Source organism: Camelus bactrianus, chromosome 8, assembly GCF_048773025.1.
Source record: "Camelus bactrianus isolate YW-2024 breed Bactrian camel chromosome 8, ASM4877302v1, whole genome shotgun sequence".
NCBI lineage: Eukaryota > Metazoa > Chordata > Mammalia > Artiodactyla > Camelidae > Camelus > Camelus bactrianus.
The window spans coordinates 27,137,055-27,158,840 of record NC_133546.1 but is presented as its reverse complement, the minus strand read 5'-3'; the positions used below and the strand labels follow the sequence as shown (position 1 = coordinate 27,158,840).

The 21,786-nt window shown below is 36.1% G+C and overlaps 1 long non-coding RNA gene across 1 annotated transcript in view; it reads left to right on the top strand.

The window, feature by feature from the left end:
• The window catches only part of LOC141578351 (uncharacterized), a 40,474-nt gene extending 19,306 nt beyond the window's left edge, over positions 1 to 21,168 (top strand). Inside the window, exons 2-3 of the long non-coding RNA XR_012508586.1 lie at positions 14,208 to 14,619; positions 17,203 to 21,168. This is a non-coding gene — a long non-coding RNA (uncharacterized LOC141578351). The remainder of the gene's footprint in view (positions 1 to 14,207; positions 14,620 to 17,202) is intronic.
• The last annotated feature ends 618 nt before the right edge of the window (positions 21,169 to 21,786 follow it).

The window sequence follows — 21,786 nt, the reverse complement described above, 5'->3', positions numbered from 1 at the left end:
TGGGCAACCATTCTTTTCCTCCCTTATTCTTACAACTGAAAACAAACCCACTTCCGTCCCTCTGAGTCTCTTCATCTTAATCTCACTATTATTCTAGCCATCCCTACATCACCCTCAAAACACACACACAGTTAAAACAAAACTGAGTTTGTTTCTATTCTTTATTATTACTATTTATCATATTGAAATTCTGTGTTTTACTTTTTCACAAAGTAGCCAGTTTCTTCTGCTAATTCAGGAATCTGTGAAAGCGTAGATTGCTTGCAAAAAAAGAATTTTGATCATTAAGAACTGCAACTTACTCTTGGATTCCAGTGGGAATGGGAGTGAATAATGCGCTCAGACATTTCTTCTTGAAGTTATTCATTTATGCCTGGCCAAATTCAGCTATGATAACTTTGTTTTTCAAATGATATATGTCCCTTGCACAAATAATTTCCAAATCAAGAAAAAAAAATCTTTGGGAAATTATGACTTCCAGGACTAGAGTTGAAATATTGCCAACTACAGAGTTTTGTAAATTGGGTTCTAAGTGTGAAATCCTTCCAGCTGTTAAATGCATCCATCCCATATCAAATTATATTCACAGTTTTTCAAAATATTTCCTTCTGTTTGAAGACTCCTGAAAATATATATATATATATATATATATATATATATCCAGAAGCTAGGATGTAAACATTCTTTTAAATCCTTTAAAGATTATGGGAAAAGCAAATACACAAGTTAAGTGTTTACAGGTCCTATTTTTGGTTTCATGGTTTTTTGTTTTTTTTTTTCTGTGTGTGGGGTTTTTTTCTTTTTAGTTTTCAGAATAGTTCTTCAAAAATCAGAATGAACTATAACCTATTAACTATCCAGTTTGTTATTTTAAAAGCTCCAAGCAACTGCACAGAAGGAAGTGTGGGTTACACTCTTTCTGTAGTGGCTGTGTCTCTGAGAGACTGACACTTTTCCCCCATTGACACAACAGCTGTGTGGTGCTGATGAGTCTCTGGAAAGAGGCGACCCTCTCTTGCACTCCCCTTCAGCCTTAGCTAGTTTATGCTGCACAGAACCCAGTCACAGACTCCACCTTAGTGGCTGTAATTGCTTCACGGTCCAAATTCTCACACTCTGTTTACTCTTGAAGGATGCACACTTTAATCTGAGTTAGTAAGAAGTGGAAGATGTTATAAACTTTAAAATCTTTAATTTTCTGATAATCATTTTCTCTTCATCCAGACTTCCATAGTGGAATGCCCAAAAAGGGAAGCAAGTATTCCCCCAGAAGAATGTAAGGTAGTTTTTTCCACTTTACCAGATGCAAGGGGGGAAAGCACAGTGAGTGGAAACTCGCCTGGTCGCCTGCCGTGTGGATGTTTTCCTGGCCAGTTTGTAGGAGTCTGTCAAACTCATAGACCTTAAGCCATACAAGTCCTTAAAATCATTGACTCATTCCTTCTAACTGGTACTTCTTTTCATCCAGTTCACAACTATTTTGAATATGTAAGACATTATCATAGAATTAGTGAAAAGAACATGTAAGGTATAAAATATTTTATTAGCGTATCAAATCTTGATTTATTTCTTTTAATAGTTGGCATCTCAGCTCTGTGATGTCTGTGAAATCATCCATGTGCCTCTCATACCACCTTAATGACCATTAGGAAACAGTGCCAGTGGGGCCAAGGGAGGTGCCAAGACTAGTCCTTTGCTCCTTGGTGGAGAATATTGTGCTCTGGCTATAAAAGTAAAATGTGTGCATATGCTCATAGTATTTATTTGTAATTATAAACAAAATAACCATCCATGATCTTATCACCATTAATATTTTAGCATATTGCTTCCTATTCCCCTTTTCTATGCATTTTTAAAACAAAAATTCTGCTACATGTAATAGTTATGGGGAAAAATTATGGGAAAAAAGTACATTTAAAATTAAACATACAGCTCCACTTGCTGAAAATGACTATCTAGTGGATAATAAATACTATACACATATTTAATACACAGAATAGGTTTGCGAGAGTATATTCAGAATTTCTTTTGGTCTTTTCACCTTGTATTAATCACTTTAAATATGTATTAAAATGGATAACTATAAAAAAGGTTATGGGAATTACTCTTGTAAACATAGGGACTTGAAATAATGAACACAGAAGGACTGGCATTATGTTTAAGCGTAGATTCATTCTCTTAGCACATATAATTCAGAGTTGGAGTACCATCAAATGGTTTTTCATTCATGCATTTAGCCAGTTCAGTTTACAGTGCAGTCGCAGAGGCTATCATATTGTAATAGCATGTCTATAATAAGCTTTGATTAAGACAGTTATGCAAAGGCTTCCATTAAAGATACTCTTTATATGCATTTATTTTGACATCAGATTAAATTCTTTACAAACACAGAAAAGCAAAGTCATGGCAGACTGTCCAGATTAAGTTAGTTTGTATGTGATGATAGCATTTCCTTCTCTTTTATTCATTCATCATTCATTCAGTCAACAAATACTGCCTGAATGCTTATGCTGTGTTAGGAACTTAGACTACACCAGTGAGTAAAATCCTCCATCTTTGTCCTTGGGGAACTTACCTTCTAGTAAATTCATTTCTATTCCTCAAACTAGTTTATATAATATAAATTTTCATTGGCATTTTGGTAACTGAGTTCAAGAGGCGCTAAAGATCTAGTCTCAGATGCACTGTTTAAACCAATGGCACACAGTCAGGTAAAAATTCTCCCTGGATAGCTGCCCACTTTTATTTTACTTTACTAGTTATCAATTAAAATCCATTTTAGCAATTTAGTTTTACACCAGTGTGGGCACCAAAGACAGAGATTGAGATATTGAGGTTTTAATAATAACACTAAAGTGTTTCGGAGGCTAAAAACTGCAAAATCCACTGAATTAGCACATCCTGTTTGGTCTTGTGCATATTTGAATGACCCTGAGCTCAGACAGGTCCACTGGGAATAATTAGACTGTAAAGGCCACTAAACTCTGCTCTCAGCTAGAAGGTGATTCACAGGTGAGGTGTCCACCAGAAACATTGTGTAATGAATTTCCTCCCCAAACATGTTGCCTCTACCTAAGCATGCTGAAAAGCGGATGCACACAAACCAGATCCCAGGGAATGACTTATGCATTATAATTTACCTTCTGTGGCCTGCCTAAGGGCCTCCAAAAATGCCCACATCCTAATGCCTGGAACCTGTGGCTGTGTTATGTTACATAGCAAAATGGATTTTCAGATGTAATTAAGGGAAAAACGCTCCTGTATTATCCAGGTGGGCCCAATCTAACCACATGAGTCCTTAAAAGCAGGGAACTTTCTCCAACTGGAGACAGAGCAGATGAGGCAGAAGAGAAAGGTGAAGAGATTTGAAGAGTGAGAAGAACAACCGTGGTTGCCAGCTTTGTAAATGAAGGAGGCCATGAACCAGGGAATGTGGGAAGCCTCTAGAAACTGAGACTGACCCCCAACAGCCAGCAAGGGTATGGAGACTTCAGTTCCACAACTGCAGGCAACTGAATTCTGCCTACAACATCAGTGAGTCTGGAAGGCTTCTCCAGAGCCTCCAGGGAAGAGACAGGCTGGCAGAACCTTGTGAGACCCAGAGCAGAAAAGCCAGTCAACCCACTCAGATTTTTGATCTACTGAACTTTAAGGTGATAAATCTGTGTTGTTTTAAAGCCACTAAATTTGTGGTAATTTGTTAGGGGAGCAATAAAAAATGAATACACCTTCCAGTGTAATTTAATCAGTCAACATTGGGGCTTCAGTTACATTTTTGTTAGCAATAAGTACATACATTATCATATCCTGAGGTTTTGTGTAAACACTTAAGTTTTGTCAATAAGTAGTCTTTCTGGTAATTTGGCAGTTACATATTCTCCTGTGTTTCCCAAGTGCCTTATTCAACATTCATTGTTCTTTAAGCCTTTACCCCAGTGAGGAAGATGTTTCTGCTTAGGGTTCTTTCTGTCCCAGATGCCTCCCATTTGTAGCAGGGAAGGTTTATTTACCATGGTGAGAGTTCTGTGAGGCCATCCATGGTGACACAAGTTCCTGCTCAGCAAAGACCCAAACTAACTGTCTAAAAGGTCTACATACAGGAAGCCTGGTGGGAAATACATAGAACCTCAGTGAACCAGGCCGAGTTTCTTCTTCCTCAGGTAGAGTGTCCCTGAGTGAGTGACAAGTATTGTACAAACCAGAAAACCTAACCATCAAATTGACTTGACCAATGACTCAGAGCACGTCAAGCAAACCAGAGGAACTGATTTCTTCAACCCAGTGGTAAACCCAATAACATGATGTGTTTTGTTTCATCTGTATGATTTCACAATGAAATCTAAACCATCTTTTAGAAAGACTGCTAAATGCTGTGTCAAAGACATACTTTGTGCTTAACTCTCTCAACTTTACACTCATTTGATAGCCATTCGATTCTAGAAATCGGATTTTAAAACAATTACCTTGGCTTCCAGGGAATAATTACTTTAATGATCTTTTAAATATTTTCCCCATAAGATTTGACATTGCTATAAATTCTTTATTGCCTATTTATATGGTGATAGGGGATCAGGCAGACACCTTTCTTGAGTCTTTGCTGAGCTGAAGGAAAGCGGCCAATAGATGGCCTAAAAATCATGGGGAAACATTTTTGAGGGAAATGAAAATTGAATATTTCCAGAACCTAGAGAAACAACCAAAGTCAATGCTAAAAACAGATAAACATACTGTGTCAGATTAACAGTAGAAGGAACCAGAAAACATTGATTTTTGCATTAGGACTTACAGCAGAAAGCTGTCGTTGCTTAGTGATTTTATTTGTTTGAAAATAATTTTATTGATATACATACATTAATTTAGAAACCACATTAATTAATTAACCACACTGATAAATTATTAATAACTTAATAAAAGTTAAAAGAAATTATGGAATTCTATGATTTTTAAGCAAATATATTTCCTATGTTAAACTTAGAAGGAATTTTTTTAGTACCTCAAAGTCATGATTTGCACTGACCAGAGATCTACTGGCATCCTTATTCACTTTCAGCTTTACTGTCTTTGAGCCTACAACAGGGAGGTGATGGTGTACTTCATTAGATTTGGGGTTATATTTGAAGGCATGATCAAAGATATTTATGTGAACCTACACAAAAAGGATATTTTCACCCTTCATTTGTAAAGCAGAGATATAGCCTAGGAGACAGATACCATTCATGTATATAGAAGCTCCAGTGAAATGTAAGTTACAGTGTCAAATTAGTTAGAAGAGGGCACTCCGCACAGGAATATATGGATAGTGAGTCTGAAGAATTCGAGTGGATATGTTCAGTTTGTAGTTGGAGAAGGACTAGAGAGTTTGGGTGACAGAAATACAAATATATCATTATAATGTACTAAGATTCCATTCTACCTACAATCCACAAGCATTTCTTGATCACCCACTTCTTCTAGGCCCCGTGAAAACTCTAGTCTATTTAGCACTTTTCCATTTACAAATTACTTCAGCTCATTTAACACATTCATTAACACCCAAAGGTAGGTAGAGAAAATTTATTATTATTGACACTTTTTTTAAAAGAGGCTTCCCCACTTAAATAGTGGAGATGAAAATCGTAAGGACAGAGTTTGAACCAAAAAAAGATTGTTCCTTATGTGTAATACCCAAAAAAGGAACAGTTACATGTTGAGTAATAAACAAGACAAATGATAGTCTTGGCAACAGCAGTCAGTCTTCTGAATTGTCTAAAATTTAACCACAAGTCTTTAATGGAGAAAAAGTTTAATCTACTAAATTACTTAAAAGAACACTTGAATAAAAAAGAATGATATGTTTGTAAGTGGAAAAATTTAACATTTCAAAGATGTTAAGTTCTCCCCAAATTAATCTAAAAGTTCAGTGTAATTCCAATATAAATTCCACTAGGTTATTTTGAAGAACTTGACAAACTTCTCTAAAATTTATTTGAAAAAATAGTTATCTGAGAATTGCTAAGTCAGTCTTAAGAAGGAGATTGACTTTTTTTGAATATAGTTGATTTACAATATTATATTAGTTTCTGGTGTACAGCATAGTGATTCAGTTTTACATATATATTATTTTTCATTATAAATTATTATAAGATATTGAATATAGTTCCCTGTTCTATACAGTAAGACCTTGTTTTTTAACTTTTTATATATCTGCTAATACCAAACTCCTAATTTATCCCTCCCCTGTTTCCCCTTTGGTAACCATAGGTATGTTTTCTGTCTCTGGGAGTCTATTTTTGTTTTGTAAATAAGTTCATTTGAATCATTTTTTAGATCTCACATGTAAGTGATATCATATGATATTAGTCTTTCTCTGCCTTACTTAATATGATAATTTCCAGGTCCATCCATGTTGCTGCAAATGGCATAATTTCATTCTTTTTATGGCTTAGTAGTATTCCATTATATATTTTTTATATATATATATATCTCACAACTTTTTTAGCCAATCATCTGTCCATGGAATTTTAGGTTGCTTCCATATCTTGGCTATTAAAAATAGTGCTGCTATGAACATAGGGATGCATGTATCTTTTCAAATCAAAGTTTTCTCTAGATATGTGCCCAGTAATGGGATTGCTGGATCATATGGTAACTCTATTTTCAGTTTTTTTAGGAACTTCCATACTGTTTTCCATAATGACTGCACCAAATTACATTCCCACCAACAGTGTAGGAGGGTTCCTTTTTCTCCACACTCTCTCCAGCATTTATTATTTGTAGACTTTTTAATGATGGCCATTCTGACTGGTGTGAGGTGATATGTCATTGTAGTTTTGATTTTCATTTCTCTGATAATTAGCAATTTTGAGCATCTTTTCATGTGTCTGTTGGCCATCTGTATGTCTTCTTTGGAGAAATGTCTGTTTAGGTCTTCTGCCCACTTTTTTGATTGGATTGTTTGTTTGTATGGTTTCATTTTCTGTGCAAAAGCTTGTAAGTTTGACTATTTGTTTATTTTTGCTTTGTTTGTTTATTTGATTATTTTTGCTTTTATTTCTGTTGCCTTGATAGACTGACCTAGGAGAACATTGCTGGGATTTATATCAGAGAATATTTGCCTATGTACTCTTCTAGGAGATTTATGGTGTCCTGTCTTATGTTTAAGGAAGATTCACTTTTAAATCCACATGAGGGCTGTGGTCTATAGTGAAATGATGCTCCTCTCAGATCTCAATGCCCCGATGCATTTCCTTTTGTTCATGAAAAATTATGGAAATTCAGCAGCTAAAAGCAATATACCCATTTATTATGACACAGTTTCCATGGGTCAGGAGTCTGGCCGTGGGTTTAGCCTAATCCCCTACTCAGGGTCTCACCAGGTGAAAATCAAAGTGTCAGACATGCCATGATTTTGTCAGGCTCACTAATTATTGGCAGAATTCAGTTCCTGTGGCGTAGAACTGAAGCCCTCAGGTCCTAGTGGCCTTCTGCCATTTCCTGTCATGGAATTCCTCTGCAGATCATGGTTCTTTACTCCTTTAAGGCTAGTAGGAACCTTGCTGCTGCTTTGAGTCTCTTTTTAAAAGCTCACCTCATTAAGTCAGGTCCACATAAGGTGATCTCTCTTTTGATTAACTCAGAGTTAACTGATTTAGGGCCTTCATTCCTCGGCATAAGTTCTTCATCTTTGCAGCATAACATAGGCTAATTTATGTTTAGACTATGTACTAATAGTCTAAATGGGAGTTATATCCCTTTGACATAGTGGGGCAAATATCCATACATTTGACAAATACTAATGGCATATCTGCTATGCGCCAGGTACCAACAAAATACTTGAGGTTGAGGAAGATAAAAGGTTAATAAAATTTGGTGCTTGGCTGAAAGGCACTCTCATTCTAGTGGTGAAGAGAGAGATGTATCCAATTAATTCAAATGATAGAAAATAAAATAAGGTGGAAAACAGTGGTTAGAGTTTGGATTCTGGCACCAAATTGTCTAAGTCCAAATCCTGACCCTATTTCTTAGTAACTGTAGGACTTTGGAAAAGGGCATAAATTTGATATACAAAGAAGAAAAGGGGGGAAAGAAGAAGGAAAGAAGGAACAGGAGGAAATGGAGAAAACTTCCGTAGTATTTGTGAAGATTAAGTGAGTTAATACATGTAAGGTGTTTAGTATAGCACCTGATGTGTCTCAGCTCTGCTAACAGAGGTAAGTATGAGGTCTAATGGGATTGAAGAGGAGGAGATAAAAGTAGCATTTTAAGGATAAAAAAATAAGACTCAGCAAGTTAAGTGACTTCTCTGTATTCACACAGTTAGTGAGTTAATAGAAGCAAGAACAGAAACGAGATAACCCTGATCCACAGTAGTTTTAAGGCATCATACTCAGTAAACAAGGGCCCCCGAAATAAGACTAAAATCTGGCCAAATACTTTGAGGGTGGAACTGAGTTGTTTCTGTATTATGTTGGTGCAATGACCTCTGCACAGCTCTTTCACTACACAGCTTTTCATCTTTAAGTGTCAGAATGATGATTATGATAATCATAATAATTGCTATTATTATTACTATTATTATAGTGATAATTATTAAAATTTGTCAAACCAAGAACAATTTTCAAAAATATAACCTCACTTAATTCATAAAACAGTTGGTAAATCTTTCATTAGAAGCCCTTTCAAATCCTTTCTAGGGGAAATAGGTGAATAACAATCTTATAAATTCAATAAATATTTTAAAATACTCTCTGTGTGCCAGGCTATATAAATTTTGCTAAATTGTTTTAAAAAAACTTGCTAAACAAAATTGAAAATAATGCCAATAGTATGTCCATTGATCATTATTAAATATTTTATAATGAGCAACTACTATGTGCCAGGATACAGAATGAAAATGATAAGTTGATAGCTTCTCCAGACAAAGAAAAATTCCAGCTATTCTCCAAACTGGGGCGTCTGCTGCAGTAATAACGATGAGATTCCAGAGAGATCGCTGGCTGCCTTGAGCAGCAGGATAGCCTGCGAATGCTTAACCCTCCTCACCTGTGCCTGTCACGGCCCGCACTGAAATGGAAAGTTATTACTTGGTATTTTCTGGGATTAGTTTGAGCATCTGTTTATCCTGAACAGTAGATAGAAAAGAATTGCTACAAGATACTGAAGTTTGATCAGCTTAATAAAATCAGCCATGCAATCCAATTCCGCCCACTAGGCCAACTTTCAAATTCACATTCAAATTAATAATAGAAATGCACAGTTAAAGATGCTTTGATCCAAAGGATTCCAAAGGCTTTGCAAATTTAGGGGGTTGGTGTTCAAGAATGGAGTATACACAGCTGTTTGAAGTAGCGAAATAGTGTCGTAGTGCCTTCCATTAAAAGCAGACCAACTCCTAAAAATTCCATTGTGTTGTGGGGAAAATAGGACTTGGGGAAATGAAATCAGGACTTTCTGAGCAGTTTTATATCCTTGAAATAAAACAATGGTGACAGCCAATAAAGAGGTTATCAATGAAATCCAACACATCTTCAATTTTATAAACAGTTGGTTTATGTTCATTTCTATTGTTTGTATTTTATTTACTATACCTTCACCCTGAATGAAATACGTAAAGAATCATATTATATGTATATATATATATTTTTATCTGAGGTTTCAAATATTTAGTCAAGGTGATGATATGATTTATCACAAAAACTGAAGCACTTTTGAGAATGAAATGGGGATTTTAACAATTACATTCGGGTAACAGGTGTCAACTAGGAATGCCATAGGCAAACCAGGACATATGGCCACCTTCTGATTAGTGCTTTTTTTGAGTTTTGACAGTTGTTGACTCCTGCATTCTGAGCCAAACTTCCCATCTCTCTGAGTCCCACCTCTCTTCATGTCAGATTTTCCTTTTCAGCACTTTTCACATGGATCTCTGTCCCCCTCTCCCATTTAGTCAATAACTGTTTAATGAACTTGTACCACAGACCAGCTACAGATTCAGTCCTTGGCTTCTAGATGCCTATAGTCCAGCCTGGGAAGGGGGCAGACATTAATTAACTAATTATGTAATTATATTCATTGCAGTTTTGAGGAGTGCTACAGGGAATCATGCAATGTCTGAAAATGTAATCTGTCTTAGCTGGGAGGTCAGGGAAAGCTCTTTCTTTTTAGCTGCCGTCTTAAAAAAAACTCTAGACAGTATATTTTACTATTCCTCATCTCAGTCAGTTGTCAAGGCTATATTTTTTTCTGCCATTATCTCCTTCTGCATTCCCTCTTCTTAATTATTACTTTTTAAAATTTCAGTCTTCAGTTTCTTCTTTTTCTACTTATATTGTATAGTATAATTATACTGAATTCAACTTCTGCCTGTTTAAGATGACCTATGCAAAATTTAATGAATCTATACTTTAATTTCATGAAGAATTCACAGATATGCAATATAATACAAGAAAAGAAGTCTATGCTACCAGCAGGCAAACTTGTCAAGAATTCTAAGAAGTTTGTCTTAGTCGATACTTCAATACTGGGTCCCACAGTCACACTTGGTTCCCTTCAGGACGTTGCCTGCTCTTGATCTCATGCCTCTTCTAGACACTTTCATTAAAAGCCAGCGTTCCCTATGGTTCTGTTCTTTAGTCCTCTTCTAACTTCTTTTCCTTGGAAAATTCTTCTACTTCCATGACTTCAATCACCACCTCTATGCAGATGTCTCTGAATACTTTACCTTCTGCTTTCTAGAGAGTTCCCTACAAAGAGCAATCCTGTATGTTCCACTGTGTGCTGGGCAGCGTCACAGCCCAATCCACTGACACTGCCCCAGCTCAAGCCACCCTAACCTCCCATCTAGATCACTGCAGTAACCTAACTGTCTCCCTTCCCTGTCTCTAGTCTGTCCCACCCAATGCATTTTGCCCCCACAAACATGATCTTTTTAAACTGCATACGTTGTCTTAAAACCCTTTCTTGACTTACCATTGGTCTTAAAGTCCAAGATCTCAGTGTGGACTGACACACCCCAAATAATCTGTTCTTGACAGGCAGGCACAAAGATTATATGATATAATCACAAAAAATGATCAAACAAGTGGAGACAACATTTCTTAGATTAAAACTATTGCAAATTATTGCACTACTGCAAAGGTAGAGGAAAAAGGAGGATTGTCATTATCCAAAGTATTAATATAGTTTTATTCCTACTTGAGAAAGTGTTTTGTTTTCCTGAAAAATTCCAGTATTTATGCCCTTGTGAAGCATATCCTAATGCTGACTCTTTTGTTAGGGGCCAGGAAGTAATTTTGCCCAAGTGCATAGGAAATGATAAGTAAATTCATGTTTGAGGAGTAGTAAGATTTAAAACTCCCATATTTTCATCAGATTTTTTTTCTTATTTCCATGCTCTATCTTTTGTTCTTATAATATTTCTGAAACATCCAATAAAAACGAAAAAAATGCAGTGACAAACTCACAGCCCATAGTCCAGCCCTTTATAAATAATCAAACAATAATCAAGTATTTATGCCAGGACTACAACAGAATGTCCAAAGCTGAAATTCATTGAAAAGTTCTTTTAATTTAAGGATTCTAGTTATTCTATACAATCACAAATAGAAGCAAAAACTATAAATTTTAGGGGGAAGCAGCCCTAAAAGTATTTCTGAAAAAAATTCTGTTTTATAATCTAACTAAAAATAAAGAAAACATTTTCACTTTGTAATGTCTGATTATATATAGGTGTGTGTGACTGATGTCTAGAGGGATGGCTCAAGGTTACAGGAAAAACTTGAAGGGATTCTTGCAGCAATATTCTGAAATAAGCACTCTCACACAATAGATTCACTATGGTTTCCTTTGTGAACCCAGCCTTATAAGAGGAACATGCAACCTTTCACTATCCAGGATCAAGAGAAAGATTGACTCATGAATCTGAATGCTTTTAGCTTTAGTTTACTCCTCTGTTTAAAGAAGAGCGTTACGAGGTTATCTAAATTTGATCACTTTTCTTTTCCCTTTGGTCATCTCCCTCCTGTATTCTAAGATATATGATGCTACCTTTACCCTTTAAATGAAAGCTAAAATGAATTTTCCAGGCACACTATGTTATAGATGCAAAGTCAAAATTTTATGTAAGTGATCTGCATCTATAGCATATACAATTAAGAGTTGAAAAAAGACAAAATCTTTTTCATCATGAAGAATATGTGTGCAGTAAGAAGGAGAATGTGTGTTCAACTGTATAGGACAGTGGACAGTGGAGAGATTGGCATTTTGGTCTTAGATCCAGAAATCAGATAGTTATCTAAAATTTTCTCTGTAGTCTTGACCTAATCAACCTTGTCTTTTAAACTTTTTATCATACTGTAAATTTTAATAAAGAATAGTAATTCTTCTATGTTAATCAATACGATCCTTAATGTTGTAAAAATAGCAGTTTTTCTCAAATTAGGTTATAGATGTAGTGTCATCATAGTGCGAATCCTAGTGAGAATTTCTCAAATTCGCAAGTGTCCAGAAGAATAAAAAGACAAGAAATAAAAGAAATTTTGAAAAAGAAGAATTCTGGGGTACTAGCTCTACTGGTTATTAAAAACATAATACAGAGCTATAATAATGAGGCAGAGTGGCCTATGTTAAAGACCAAAAGGCAGATCAAAGAAATAGAAAAAGAATCTAGAAACAAATCCTTATAATTGTAAGCATTTTCTAAATGGCAAAGTTACCATCATAAATGAAAATAATTTTAAAATAAATAAAAACATAACAAACTAGATTAAATAATTCAATAAAAATTTAAAAATCTAATAAATTGCAAGGCAAGAAATTTAATGAATGATGCTGACAGTGCAGTGGGTTAAATCAACTAGATCCTAATATTACAACCAAATAAACTTCAGGTACATTAAAAATTAAAGTCAGAAAAATAAAGCTATAAAAAAATTTATTTAAGTAGAAATCTGATCCCTGATTTCATAAACGGAAGAAGTAATCACCAAGGGAGAAAAAAATTAGTACATAAAAAATCCAAACTATGATATATCAAAACTTATCATAAGCAAAATTAAGAGGTCAGCAATAAAATTGGAAAAGTATTTTTGGACAGATGACAAAGGATTATCTCATTAAATAGAGCTCATGGCAATCAGTAAGTTTGTCAATAGAAAAATTGGCCAAGTGCTTGTAAATAGAGTTCACTGAAAAGGAATATATATGTCATTAACAAATGCAAAAAATATTTGCCCTCAGTACCAAATAAGTATGTATCAATTCAAAATAGGATAGCACCTCAACCTTTATTAGTAGGTTAGTAAGGTGACATTAGTAGATTAGTAGGGTGATAGGAAGGGGAGGTACAATGGAATTTCACATCCCTTACTCAAGCCCCTGCCCATCCTTCACTAGAGGGGCTTCTTCACCCAACCTTCCTTCTGAGACTTCAGTCTAAGGATGACAGACAGATTGGACAAGCAGAAGGGAGAGATTGAGCACAAGTATTATGTTACATGAGCAAGTTTATTGCCCTATTGATGTTTCATTGTGATGCTGGGCCAGGAGGGACCGTTTTTCTTGACCCTATCCTTTTGTAGCAGGATCATGACTACTTTGCAGGAGACCCCTTCCTGACACCAGGACTAAGATCAAGAGAAAAAAATAAAACTAATATAGTGGAATAGGGAGGAGAACTCCCCTAAAGTTCATCTGCAGTAGCCTCAGTAGGCACAACTGGTCACTTAGAGGAAAAGTAAAGAAGTATTTTGTATCATTCTATGGGCCACATGTGTATGTCTAACCCAAAGACTTTCTTTCCAATAATGGACCTGTAAGCAACAGGGGATGATTAAGGGGTTGGTTACATTAGCAGAGCTTTCCCCAAATAATAATATATAATGAAATAAAGGAATATTGAGATGGTCAGTCTGATATTGATATTGATATTGACAATGACAGCTTCATTTGCTACAAGCTTTCTAGAAATCATTTAAGTTATTGAGAGTGCTAAATTTTAAAAATTTTAATTAAAAAAAAGATATTATAGAATGTGATTTGTAGAATGAAGAAAAGAAATTGGAGTTATATGTTCGAGAATGACCAGAGGTTGTCAGTAAATTCTCATTGAAGAGGTGGTGTGTGTTAGTCAGGGCTCTCCAGAGAAAGAGAACCAATAAGATGGAGATATATCTGTCTATATAGATGTAGATATAGGTGTAAATATCAATGTTGGTTTTTTTTTTTTTTAGAGACCTGGCTGACATGATTGTGAGGCTGTCAAGTCTGAAGTCTTCAGGGCAGGTCAGCAGTCTGAAAACCCAAGGAAGAGCTATTAATGCAGTGTTGAGTCCAAAGGCAGTCTTGATGCAGAATTCCTTCCCTTTCTGGGGACCTCATTCTTTCAACTAATTGGATGAGGTTCCACCCGTATTATAGAATTTAATCTGCTTTACTCAAGTCTGCTGTAGTTAAATGTTAACTATGTATAAAAAATATCTTCTCAAACATCTAGACTGGTGTTTGACCAACAATTGACAACCATAACCTAGTCAGGGTGACATATCAAATTAGTCATCATAGGTGATATTTCAGCCAACAAGCTAATGACAAGCTGTTACCCGCCACGTGTGCTTCTGGTGGAACAAATGACAAGGCTCTAAGGTAGGTATTCAGGCACAAAAAGAACACCTGTGTTTTGGGGTCCCACTTGTGTGCTGGAGCCTGCTCAGACTGCTTCCCAAGAGTTGAACATAGGACTCTCTCCAACCCCACATTCAGTGACACCATCTAGTGCTTGAAATAATCCAGAAAAATTAGGAAATGCTACCAGCCAAGGCCATTATTATTCCTACTTTTTAAACATTTGCCAATACAGCACTGAAAACTGGAAATAGACAGAGGTAGACACAGGCTTTAGATGTCATATTAAAAAATTTAGATCTCAGTCTAAGTGGGAAGTTTAACATTTCAAGTCATATTATGATTCGTAAGGGCTCGTGTTGCGGAGCATGCTTTGTAGAAACTAGTAAGAAGGTGGTGGAAGCAATCTAGAAAGGAGCTGATGGGGCTAACTGAAGTTGTGGCAGGCACAAAGAGAGAGGCAGACATTTTCGCAGGACATGTTCTGGAGAGAGTGCTGGCAGGACTAAGATGTAGGGAGGGGCGAGGAGAGAAATTCAGAATGATGCCTGGGTTATTGACCTAAGCAGCACATTTTGGGCGCCATTTTATGAGACAGATTACTTGCGAAGAAGCATTTCATCAGGGAAATGTTGGGGGATGGGGAAGAGGAGTCAGTTATTTCTTTGGCTTTGAGATGCCCACTGGACTCAGAGATGCCTGAAGTTGTTAAGGGCGAAATTTTATATGTGAGTTTGGAACTTGGTGGAAAGGTCAGGGCTGCAGATACAAATTTGGGAGTCATCTTCATGCAGAGATGCTAACTTTCCTAAGGAAATCATCAGAAATTCAAATACTTACAGGTTAAAAGAAGACACAAAATGTATATACTAAATGACTCAGTAAGGGAGACATATAGAGGTAATAAGCCAACATACTAACAGTAGTTTGCAAAGGCTAGTGTAATTATGGAAAACAAATATTCTTTAGGGGTGTTTTTGTCCTTTAGAGTTTTCCTACAACAAACAAATTATTCCGAAAATTAGAAGCAAACTGCAACCACTTTGGAAGACAAGTTTGATGGTTTCTGCAAAACTAAACATGATCTTACCATATTGTCCAGCCAGGGGTCTCCTTCATATTTACCCAAAGGAGATGAAAACTTTGTCCAGACATAAACCTGCACATAGATGTTTATAGCAGCCTTCTTCATAGTTGCCAAAAACTTAGAAGCAACCAAGATGTACTTCAGTAGGTAAATAGATAAACTGTGGTAAATCCAGACAATGGTATATTATTCAGCACTAAAAATAAATGAACCATCAAGCCATGAAAAAACATGAAGGAAACTTAAATGCGTATTAGTAAGTGAAAGAAGCCAATCTGAAGAGGTAACATACTGTATACTTCCAGTTATATGGCATCTAGAAAAAAAGTGAAACTATGGAGGCAGTAAAATGGTAAGTGGTTGTCAGGAGTTAGTGGAGAGGGAGGGATGAATAGGATGACCATAGAAGTTTTTTAGGACAGTGAAACTATTCTATATGACACTATATTGATGGATACAAGTCACTATACATTTGTCCAAATCTGTAGAGTGTACAACATCAAGAGTGAACCCTGATGTAAATTATGGACTTTGGGTGATAATAATATGTCAGTCAGTGTAGGTTTATTGATTTTAACAAATGACCCACTCTGGGAGGGATGCTGATAATGAGGGAGGCCATGCACGTGTGAGGCAGGGTGTATATGGGAAATCTCTGTACCTTCTGCTCAATTCTGCTGTGAACCTAGAACTGTTCTAAAAATAGTCTATTTTAAAAAACTAAGAGAATCAGTTTATTTTAAAAGGAATTAAGAAGATGAGATTTACTAAAGACAAAATTAAAATATCTAAGCAGCTAAAAATTACATCTAACCATTGATTAACTTTTCTTTGACCTATTTGTGTGGCTATGCTATTTTTTTCTCGTTTTCCCTTTATTAAAGTAATATATGCCAGTTACAGACAAATTAGAAAATACAAAAGAATAGAGGGAAATAACAATTAACATATTACTGGATATTTCATCGTACTGATCTTAATTTAATAGAGAATTAACTAAAGTTCACGGTTTGTGATATATATCTATCTTTTAATTATAAAAACTATGTGTTATTAGTCCCTTAATGGTGCGTTTTTGTCAGAGGTCAAAAAAGGTTCACTGCTTTCTGTAGTTTTACATCTTGTGATATGATCTGTAATGTTTAGCCTCTGATACTGCTGCAGTCTAGTGTTTCACTGGAATTTTTCATTTTCACTTTCATGCCATAAAACTGCAAGCTTAAATTTATTGCAATATTTACATGTATGACAGCTGTTAAAACTATAGTAGTTGAAATACACTTAGATAATAATCACTAGGGCAAATGTGTATACACATGCACACACACACACCACATACTAGGGTAAATAGTACACATGCACAACACACTTCCATGCAAGTTATTTATTGTAAAGTTGAACTTTTTTTCCCTTGTGGTGATAAAAGGGCATATGTGTTGATACTTATTCAAAGAAGTCACCCAATTCACTCACTCCATTTGTGCATTTCTTTGTTCATACCAATATTGACTGAAAAGTTTGTGAAGAACCTACTATATGCCAGGCAGTGAGCCCAACCCAGCACAGCCAGGGAGAAGAATACATAAGGGAAAAGTGGTCGTGCCACATGGCAGGAACTGCTGAAAGAGGGTAATCAAGACTTTGGAATCACACAGGGGAATGGGAGAAGGTGACCCCTGAGCGGGTGTTGGAGGATGAATGAGCTTTTCCCAGGCAGAGGGAATAGCATTTGCACCTGCATGGAGCCATGAAAGGAGGAAGACTGATTGAGGCAGGAAATAAAGCTTGAAAAGGAGATTTGGTATCCGCTCGTGAGAAGTCTTGTGTGCCAAGCAAAGGAATTCGGATTACGTATTACAGGTCATGGAAAGTCAACAAAGGTTTCTCTGCAGTGGAGACTGTCATGATCAGTTTGGACTGGGAAGATCATTCTGCAGCAATGTGAGGACAGATGAAATCAGGAAGAAACTGGTGAAAGGAGCACCAGTGAGAGGCTGAGTTGAATGAAAGAAATAAAAAGAAGGCTGAAACTTGGACAGTCTCAAAGGATGAAGGGTGGAAGGTGATTTGAACAGCAAAAATGACAATATTCAATGATTGATTAAAGGGAGAACAGGGTGAGGAAGAAAAGATAGAGAATGAAATTTTTGAAAGAAACTTGAGAAAATCAGAGAGATGGGGAAGTAATTTGAAGAAAGGTGAGAATCAAATAGTTTTTTCTTTTTTTAAGGATAAGTGAGCTTTGAACATGTAGATAAAGGAGGAGATACTGGGGGAAAAACAGAGAGTAACATACTTTTCTCAGTTGAGACCAATGTGTTTTGAAATACTTAATGGTTTCATTTTTCCTGTGTGAGAGTAGAAGAATAAAGGGCTGGTAGATCTACTTTCGTAGAGATTAAACAGATGTTCTTGAAGAAAGGTTAATGGGGATCTGAAGATGATCAGAAGGAAGGTGATTGACACAGTGAGATTAAGAACCCTGACTTACCCAACATCTTATTTATGTTGAGGGTATATATTTTGCCACTTAAATGATTACATTTACCCATGAGTGTGTATTTTTCTGGTTCCCTGAAAAATAGTTAAGGACATGATTTTCACACTATATTATTTATCTGCAACTGGAATCTTATATTTAAAATACTGGAATAAGTTTTTAGATGGGTTTGTTTGTAATGTTTTAATGTTACACTGTCTAAGATGGTAGCCAGTACTAAATGTGGCTGCTGAACATTTAGACTGTGGCTTATAAAAAATTGAGATGTGCTGTAAATATAAAATATATAGATCTCAAAATTTGTTGGAATAAAGGACAGAAAATAGTTCCTTAATTTTCACATTGATTATATGTTGTGATAATAATATTTTGGCTATATTGGAATAAAGTGTTAGTAAAATCAGGAAAAAAAAAAAAAAGAACCCTGACTTACCCTCACACTTTTCAGAACACAAAGGGAATTTCCAGGATGAGCACAGAACTCAACCCCATGCCGCAGAATGAATTGGGGTACTTTGGCTGTACAGTGAAATGGTGCTTGACGTCGCCCAAGGAGACAGGTGCTTATTGACTTGACACTTTCCTCTTGCTGTACACTTTCCAGTGATGAACTCACTTCAGAATGACATGCAGACCATAGATGGAAACATCGAACTAAGAATAAGGTCTGTGTTCTAGTCCTGGCTCCATCACCATCTATAAATATGGCTTCCGAAGGTCATCTTTTACTTTTATGAACCTCAATCTCGTCGTGTATAAAATGGCATTGTTGATATGCTCCCTGCCTACCCTACAGGATTTTGCAAGAAATAATCATGCTAAGAAAACAGCATTGAGAACTGTAAATTACTATTCATGGGATTATTGTCATTATTGTTTTTATGTTCACATAGCTAGGATCCAAAAAACCTGGGAGAACTTACGGCCAATAGATATCTAATTTGATTTAGTGGCCCAAGAAGTCTTCAAATTGTATGATTGAATTTCACCCATCTCAAGCCATACCTTGTGAATCATAATAAAGTTCAGAAACATAAGACTTTAGGTATAATTCTTTTTCATCACCCTGTAGTTCTTTCTACGCACCCTGTCCTAACTCCTAACTTGGTCCTGGCCACCAGGGCCAAACTGCAAAGTAAGAGCTTTCAGGGAAGCATTTTCTAAATTGTGCAGTCTGCTTTTATGCTTTCTGGATGGAGAAAGAGGGGAAGAGTTTAAAAAAAAAAAAAAAAAAAAAAAAAAAAAAAAAGACCTCACGTTCCTGCCCAACTTCCTCCCAAGAGTTTTCTTAGCCGAACTTTAAGGAGGCCTTATCTAACACTCCCTTTACTTTCTCAGCTCCAGCCTCATAGCCTTCATGCCAAGCTCCCTCCTGCCTCAATACTGCTCACACCTTCTCTGACTACAACATATGAAATAACAGATCATGACCAATCTCTGTTTTCCTCACTCTGCTTCACCCACTGGATCACCAGCAGATGTAGCATATACTTACTTGTTTCTTATATGTCTCCCTTCATGTGAATGTAAGCTCCACAAAAGTTAAGACTTTGTCTTGTTTGTCATTGCAACCCCTGTGCCTGGTACATGGGGGACATTCAATAAATAATTGTTGAATAAATTAATGAATGCATTTGTAGAATGAATACATCAATTTCAAACATCTTGCATTGTTAGGAGGATTTAAAAAATTAAAACTCTAATGTAGCATGAGGTTTTTTTGTTTGTTTGTTTGTTTGTTTTAGCTTGAGGACTATTGCTCAGGAATTAAAGAAAGAATGCAAAATTCAGGCAATGGATGGGCTTTGAAATGAAAGAGCATGAGGGGCTGGGCAGACCAAGATAAGGGCTGGTGTGGCAGCTAAAATGAAAGATTCTGATTGGGTAAGCAACTCATCTCAAGTCACCTAGTAATTTTCCAGTTATAAGACCCTAGGTCCCTCATCCAGTGCAACTCCTCAGTCTCTGGCAAACTGGGACAGTTGGCCACCCTGGCTTTTAGAGTCAGATGCCCCCCACGGATTTGAATTCCCCATTCACATTTATTAGCAGTATGACCTTGGGCAAGACATACTCCTTCTGATTTTAGTTTTTCATTTGTAGTTGGGGATGGAAACATCTGGATCAAAGGTTTGTAGGGAATTCTTTGAAAGAACTATATATGTAAAACACTCACCACATTGCTTGGTACATAATGAGTGCTGGATAAACAGCAAATGGTATTATTAAAGTGCCTGACTTACAACTGGCATTCAATAAATGTCAGCTTAAAGATGAGGGACGATGCTAATCCTTGTGCATTTTTGTGACTTAAATAATGACTTTTCATAGTATAACTATATGATCTCAAAAAAATAAAGAACCTTCATGGTAAAATTTTGATACTAAATTTGCTGTTCTGTGTTTAAAGCTTTCTCACCATTTCATCTAGAATAAAAGCATTTTCGCTCTCATAGTCTTCATTATTATAAAAAATCTATGTAGTACAGTAATAAAGGAAACGAAAAATTATATGAGTGTTTATAAAATGTTACACATTGTTAAACATTACTTAAATATATTTTACTGTAAGTGTAAATAATTCATTCAAGCTTCTTCAAATAAGGTTGGTATAAGCTGGGAATATCATATTTTAGGAAAGCATAATTTTTTCATCAATAAAAACAAATGTTCCAACTAGTTTTATAAAATAAAATCTTTAAAACAGTCACTTGGAGTTGATTTGGGGAAAAAAAGTTCTCTTGTCTGTTTCTGTTAATGCCCACATGAGTTTTACTAGTTGCAACTGAAATCACAAAAACCAGGGCTTGATGCTTAGCTGGCAAGAAGCCAGGATAATGAAATTAATAACATATGCTGAAGAACCCATTTGTAGCAATTTTTCCATTAAAAAAATGAGGCAGCTCAAAGCTACTGACAGAGATTTCTCCCCCTGCCCTCACTCCTTTATTTTCTTTTTGTCTTTAATATGTCTGAATGTTGAAGCCAGTGATGGTTCTGAGTTACTTTCACAATTCACATGGCTTCAAGTTTAAGCAACCTCATAGCTATTAGCCAGAAAGTTAATTTTTGTTGTTGTTTTTATAAGCTTTTTTTTTAGGTCAGAGTTGAATTCTTTGTGTCTCTGCCAACTAAAGACATTCCCCAGTTCAGAACCAAGCCCTATGCTAGGGACACTTATTAAGACAATCTCGGTTGAGTTGGCTGATCTCATCTGTCAGCAGCCTGTCACGGAACTCTTCTGCACATAACTCTCAAATCTCAGAGCCCATGACCAAAGGTGGACACATCTCAAGAAGATTCTCTGAAGCCCTCTCAGAATTTCTCCACCTTCACTTTATGCACATGGCTAGTGAACCTGGTAATCTAATTTGCAAACATATAATAAATTAAGGGTGGCAAATTAGGAGAAAAGAAACAAGCAGACTGATAGCAACAAAAAGCAGTAACTGACAGCTAAGCAGGACATACTAAAACCAGGCACAGGAAAAATACAGTGCTCTCTGTCATTCCTGGAAGAAAAAATTTACCAAGTCAGCAGTTTAAGAGGGCATCACAGGATTTCAGGAAGCAATAGGCTCTAAAGCATTGGTGTAGGGTG